This window comes from Bos taurus, chromosome 1 (genome assembly GCF_002263795.3).
Source record: "Bos taurus isolate L1 Dominette 01449 registration number 42190680 breed Hereford chromosome 1, ARS-UCD2.0, whole genome shotgun sequence".
Classification (NCBI taxonomy): Eukaryota; Metazoa; Chordata; class Mammalia; order Artiodactyla; family Bovidae; genus Bos; species Bos taurus.
Genome location: NC_037328.1, coordinates 5,527,143 through 5,533,834, shown reverse-complemented (window position 1 = coordinate 5,533,834; position 6,692 = coordinate 5,527,143).

Below are 6,692 nucleotides of genomic sequence, written 5' to 3'. Positions count from 1 at the left end.
AGAGTACATCATGAGAAATGCTGGGCTGGAAGAAGCACAAGCTGGAATCAAGGTTGCCGGGAGAAATATCAATAACCTCAGATATGCAGATGACACCACCCTTATGGCAGAAAGTGAAGAGGAACTCAAAAGCCTCTTGATGAAAGTGAAAGTGGAGAGTGAAAAAGTTGGCTTAAAGCTCAACATTCAGAAAACGAAGATCATGGCATTCGGTCCCACCACTTCATGGGAAATAGATGGGGAAACAGTGGAAACAGTATCAGACTTTATTTTTCTGGGCTCCAAAATCACTACAGATGGTGACCGCAGCCATGAAATTAAAAGACGCTTACTCCTTGGAAGGAAAGTTATGACCAACCTAGATAGCATATTCAAAAGCAGAGACATTATTTGCCAACAAAGTTCGTATAGTCAAGGCTATGGTTTTTCCTGTGGTCATGTATGGATGTGAGAGTTGGACTGTGAAGAAGGCTGAGTACTGAAGAATTGATGCTTTTGAACTGTGGTGTTGGAGAAGACTCTTGAGAGTCCCTTGGACTGCAAGGACATCCAACCAATCCATTCTGAAGGAGATCAGCCCTGGGATTTCTTTGGAAGGAATGATGCTAAAGCTAAAACTCCAGTATTTTGGCCACCTCATGCGAAGAGTTGACTCATTGGAAAAGACTCTGATGCTGGGAGGGATTGGGGGCAAGAGGAGAAGGGACGACAGAGGATGAGATGGCTGGATGGCATCACTGACTTGATGGACGTGAGTCTGAGTGAACTCCGGAAGTTGGTGATGGACAGGGAGGCCTGGCGTGCTGGGATTCATGGGATCGCAAAGAGTTGGACATGACTGAACGACTGATCTGATCTGATGAGCTTTCAATAACTAAAATTGATTTACCCCATTTTGGTTGACAAAAATTTCTGAATTTATCATTTCAACAACCAGTTTCTTGTGTAATTTTATGATGTATATGTAAGGAGGTTATCACTCAACCTAGGTACATACATGTGTACTAAGTCGCTTCAATCATTTCTGACTATCTGGAGCCCTATGGACTATAGCCGGCCAGGCTCCTCTGTCCATGTGACTCTCCAGGAAAGGATACTGGAGTGGGTTGCCATGCCCTCCTCCAGGGGATCTTCCTGAGTCAGAGACTGAACTCATGTCTTTTATGTCTACCATATTGGCAGGTATGTTCTTTATCACTAGCCCCGCCAAAACAGATATACAGGCAGCTCTGGAAGGGTTTAGGTTCAGAAGGGATGGGTTTCATCTTGATGCCTTCCCAAGTCTCAAACTCAAAGCAGCTGAAAATGAGCTTCTAGAGCTGCCCATATGTCTGTTTTGGTTGCACCTCACCATGAAATTTGATTTTTTTTATAGTTACTTTCTATGCTTTTATAAATATATAAAAATACAACTTGTAAATGAGCCAAATGTAAAAATAAGTGCTTATCTTTGTCCAGAGCCAAGGAATCTAAAGAAACTTCCCATGCCTTATTTCATTATACCTTCAAACGGGTCTGTGAGGAATTCACTCATTACATTTAAGGTCCTTTTAGCATAAGAGAAAAGAGAGGCTCAAAGAGAATCAGACTTGCCAAAGATGACATTTCTTCAAGGACAAGAAAATGCTGTACTCTCTTCCTAAGGTGGATTAAATATAAGACACAAATCACTGTATAGATCCCCAAGTAGATCTTATTGTATAAATGTAAAACTTGAGAACTAGAATTATTTGTTTCTAGATCTCAAAGAAAAGTTAATGTTAAGGCCAACAACAGAACACCTGACTCCTAAGCTTCATTTTAATGCATTTTCAGTTCTGCCACGTGATCTCATTCTCTCTCCTGATATTCAGCCATCTCTCTCTGTTCTCTTCCCCATTATCATCACCATCATTACTGCTATCAGAATGCTTGGGAGATTTTCAGGGTTCTTAAACTGTTACTGGGAAATCTAAAGGAAAAAAAATAATGAAAGAAAACAGAAAATTTAATTTGGCATCTGCTGACAGAAACTGAAATAGTAATGTCATGTTGCTCCCCTGTGAACACAGTCTTATTTTGTCTATAGCATCCATAATTTTTGAAAATGTAATAATTCAAGTTATCCCCACATGCAATTCCCCTCTTTGGCTTAAGGCAGTCTCTGATGATTAGAAATCAGCTGCATATTTCAGATGTGAAAGTGTTTCTCTGACCACTAGAAATTCTCTAGTTAAAAAGCAAGGTTCCTTAAAAAAAAACAATCAGGGATATATTCAACAATAATTATATAGCAACAAAGTGATATAATAGGGCTTCCCTGGTGGCTCAGATGGTAAAGAATATGCCTGCAATGTGAGAGACCTGGGTTCAATCCCTGGGTGGGGAAGATCCCTGGAGGAGGGCATGGCAACCCACTCCAGTATTCTTGCCTGGAGAATTTCAAGGACAGAAGAGCCTGATGGGCTACAGTCCATGGGGTTGCAAAGAGTTAGACACGACTGAGCTACTGACAGTGATGTACTAACACACAACTAGAAATTACAGTGTTGGAAAGAGTACATTTGTAATATCACAACTGGTGCTGAAGTTAAGTATACTACTGCTTTATATCCTTAAAGATGTAAGAAGCAAAGTGTAAAAATTGTATCATTATTTCTCCAGAAATTGGTGCAGTCCCATACAAAGGCTGCTCTAGAAACATCCAGTTCATATCCCCGAAACCAAGCAGTACCCTGGGGGGTTCTGGGCACAGAAGTCTTTCTGTGTCCCCTTCTTTGAGTTCCAGAGGGCATGTTCAAACATTTGCTAGTCAGGGAAGGGAGCGGGAATGCAGAGACAGGGGAGGAGAAGCCAAGAAACAAGAGTGCAGCCTTGGGGCAAAGTCCTGCTCTGTGAATCCCCTCCTTGAGGGATACATAAAACGATATCTTTGAACTCTTTTGCAGAGTTAAAAACCTCATCAAATGGAAGATGTCACCTACTTGATGAAGCACTCTTCATTTCAGAGAGGGTTTGTCTCATCATCACCTGATGCCAGATGATCTCTGGACTGAAGGAATGAGGGATATGCAGGCACCCTGAACCTTTTCAGCCACCCTGCTCCTTGACTATAAAACACCTCGCAACCCTCCCCCGCCTGCAGTCAGACACACAGTCTTGAGGGCATTAGATGGCTGTGGCCCTCTTTGCCTGGCAAAGCAATAAAGCTATTCTCTTTCTACTTCACCCAAAACTCCGTCTGAGATTGAAAGCAGTGTTGGGCTACAAAGGCCAGACTCAAATCTTTTTTAACATTCTGAATTTATCAGGATCAAGGTAAGGGTCTCTGTCCAAGCAACAGTGATTCTGGGTCTTCAGTTCCCTGCAAAAGCAGCCTTCTCTCTACCAGATTCCCATTATCTCTCTTGTAGATCCTGCCCCTACTAAGCTGATTTCCTCCTGCTGTATTCCTTGTCCAAATGTTATACTCAGCAGCTCTGTGAAATTTGAATTCAGAAGTTCTGTTCCCAAGCTCCTGCTGCCTAAGCTACTTTATTTCCAGGAATTGCCAGTCATCTTTTTACCAGCCAGCATGTGGTTCTTACTTCTAGGGATTAATTTATTCAGTTTCCGAGGAAACTCATCATGAGTCATTTCCATGCAATTGATTTCACCAATTTCTATTTATTTACTCTTGTCACTTTAGTGATTATAGATAACAGCTTTGTTCTCTCCCAACCTTAATTCCCATATTTTTTTTATTAGTCATGCCTCAGTAGTACCCTGTCAAACATCTTGTCAGCACCTGTGAGTCCACAAAATAATATTCTTTCAACTCTATTCTTATAGAATACTTGATGAACAAATTGTGTGATAAACGAATGTTTTATTACATTCTTTTTCAGGGAGAACATGTTCATTCATATTATTCTCTATGTTAAGAAAAGTTTAAAATTAATTTTAAAATGGGTTTCCATTTCTCTGAACTTACCAACTATCAAGGCTAATCAAATAATGATTTAATTGCAATGGTAATTAAAGCTGTAAATGAACATCTTATATAAGTACATTTAACAACAAGATCTTAATAACAATCTGAGATGTCAGGTATGTGAACAAAGCTTCCAAGAGAAAGTATTTTATAAGCTCAGTCTGGAGAATAAGTAAAAATAGTTTTATTCAGATGGAGACTGGAGCCACAGTACCCAATTAGATAACTGCACCAATTTGAACAGAAATAACAAAACCTTAATTAATGAAGTCAGTATACCTACACATACCCATCATATATTGCTACCTCTGTCTCTCATTTCTGCATAAATTTCTCCTTTTACTGCAAACCAACTGAACTTCTGTTCTCCCCTGAACACAATTGTGTATTTTTACCGTCTATTTGGTCGTTTCACTTCAGGTTCATCTATTTTCCTTTATCTGTTCTCATGGCTCTTTGTTTTTGATATTTAAGACAATTCCAACTTTTAGATTCATTTAAATGCCCTTTCCTTTGTAATTATTCCATCACCAAATAAAAATTTTCTTTTCATCTTTTGAAATTGGAGCTAAAATGAATTACCGTGAAATTTAAAGAGTGAGGCAATAAAGATAATATGGTACAGTGAGTATGGCAGTTTAAAATTAGAAGACATTTAGTTAGCAAAATGCTATATGCAAAGGTCCCATTTCCTAATCTGAAGAGTTTGAAAATGGAGATTTCAGGCTTATGAGGATAAGAGAGCAGGCATTTTGTTGCAAATGCCTCCTAAGTGAACTGCTGCTGCTGCTAAGTCGCTTCAGTCATGTCCAACCCTGTGCGACCCCAGAGATGACAGCCCACCAGGCTCCCCCGTCCCTGGGATTCTCCAGGCAAAAACACTGTAGTGGGTTGCCATTTCCTTCTCCAGTGCATGAAAGTGAAAAGTGAAAGTGAAGTCGCTCAGTCGTGTCCGACTCTTAGTGACCCCATGGACTGAAGCCTACCAGGCTCCTCCGTCCATAGGAGTTTCCAGGCAAGAGTACTGGAGTGGGTGCCATCGCCTTCTCCACCTAAGTGAACTAGGTAAGTACTATTAGTCAGCTTTCATTCATTAGTCCTCTGCTCAGATACAAGTTGGTACTATAAACCCCAGACTTTTAAAAGCAAAAAGATACATATTTATTAACTGCTGTTAACAGAGAAGGTAGGACACTACTCAAGCATATAAACACACACACATTCAGCTACAGTAACATATTCCCACATTTCTAGTCATCCTTGTACTATATGTCTTAGCCAGAGCAGTAAGGCAAGAAAAACAAATAAAGGGCATAAAATATCACCTAGAGAATAAGAAAGTTGTCTTTATTCACAGGCAGAATGATTGTCTACACAAAACATCCTAAGGAATGTATGAAATTACTATAGAAAACTATTTTATTTCTATATATAAAACCAACATTACTTGAACAATTAAGTCTAAAATATGTTTTAAAAACAAAATATGTAATCTAGAAGTACGTTTCATGATTCCAGATTCCCATATTAATACTTATAAAATATTTCAGAAAGAAATTAAATAAAACTCAAATAGAGATACATATCATGGGTTGAAAGCTTTCATTACATCTTAATGTATATTGATAGATTCAATACATTCTGGACAAAAATGCTGGGAGGCATTTTATAGAATCTGAAAGATCGACTGTGAAATTTATATGGGAGAGTAAGAATAGACAAAACAACTTTCAAAAAGAAAATTAAATTTGAAAGACTTGTATTATATCATTTCAGGACCTAATATAAGGATACATCAATGTATTTTGGTACTGAGAAAATTATAGGTGATTATTCAGCAGTTCTCCTGGGTTCCCTTACCCTACTGCTCTCCACCCGGGTGTCCTTTCCCAATAAAATCTCTTGCTATGTCAGCACATGTGTCTCCTCGGACAATTCAGTTCTGAGTGTTAGACAAGAGCCCCATTTCGGGCCCTGGAAGGGGTCTGCCTTCCTGCAACAAATGGCGACTCCGGCGGGGACTCCTCTTCACTGAGACTGACATCCTGACCACTCGGGGTACTCAGGGGCCAGCTTGCCTGCCAATGGAGCAGACCCAGCGGCCGCAACTGGGACCCTTTTGTCCCTGGTCTCCTCCTGACATGGACAACTGGCCAGAGTGCCCCGACCGGTAAGGAAGAAGAGACTTTATTGACCTCTCTCCCCTTCCTTCTCTCTTTTCTCTCTTTAACCCTTCCTATCCTTCCCTGTTTTTCTAGTCCTCCGGTCCTGGATGCAGGAATCTGGTCAAAGGGCCCTCAGCCTGAGCTGAGGATTGGAGACTAATCACCTCCTCTTGGCAGAGAACTCGAATTCTGGTTCTGGACTGGTCTGATTTCTGGTAGGGCCGAGTTCCAGTCCTCCCTTCTCTGGAGGCCCAGGGAAAAGTCCCATAATGCCTGGGTATCTGTAGGTGGCAGGAGACATCTGTAAGGCCACCCGTTTTGCCCTGCCTCTCCCGTCTCCTCCCCCTTCTTCTTTCAACCTGGCTTCCTTTCCTCCCTTGAAATCTTTGATGTTAGTACTTGGATCTGAAGTTCTGTGTCTCTATAGGAGGTTTTCTGAGAGACTGTATTCTTGTATTTAAGGGCTTCCCTGGTGGTGCAGAGGTTAAAGAGTCTGCCTGCAATGTGGGAGACCAGGGTTCGATCCCTGGATCGGGAAGATCCCCTGGAGAAGGAAATGGCAACCCACTCCAGTA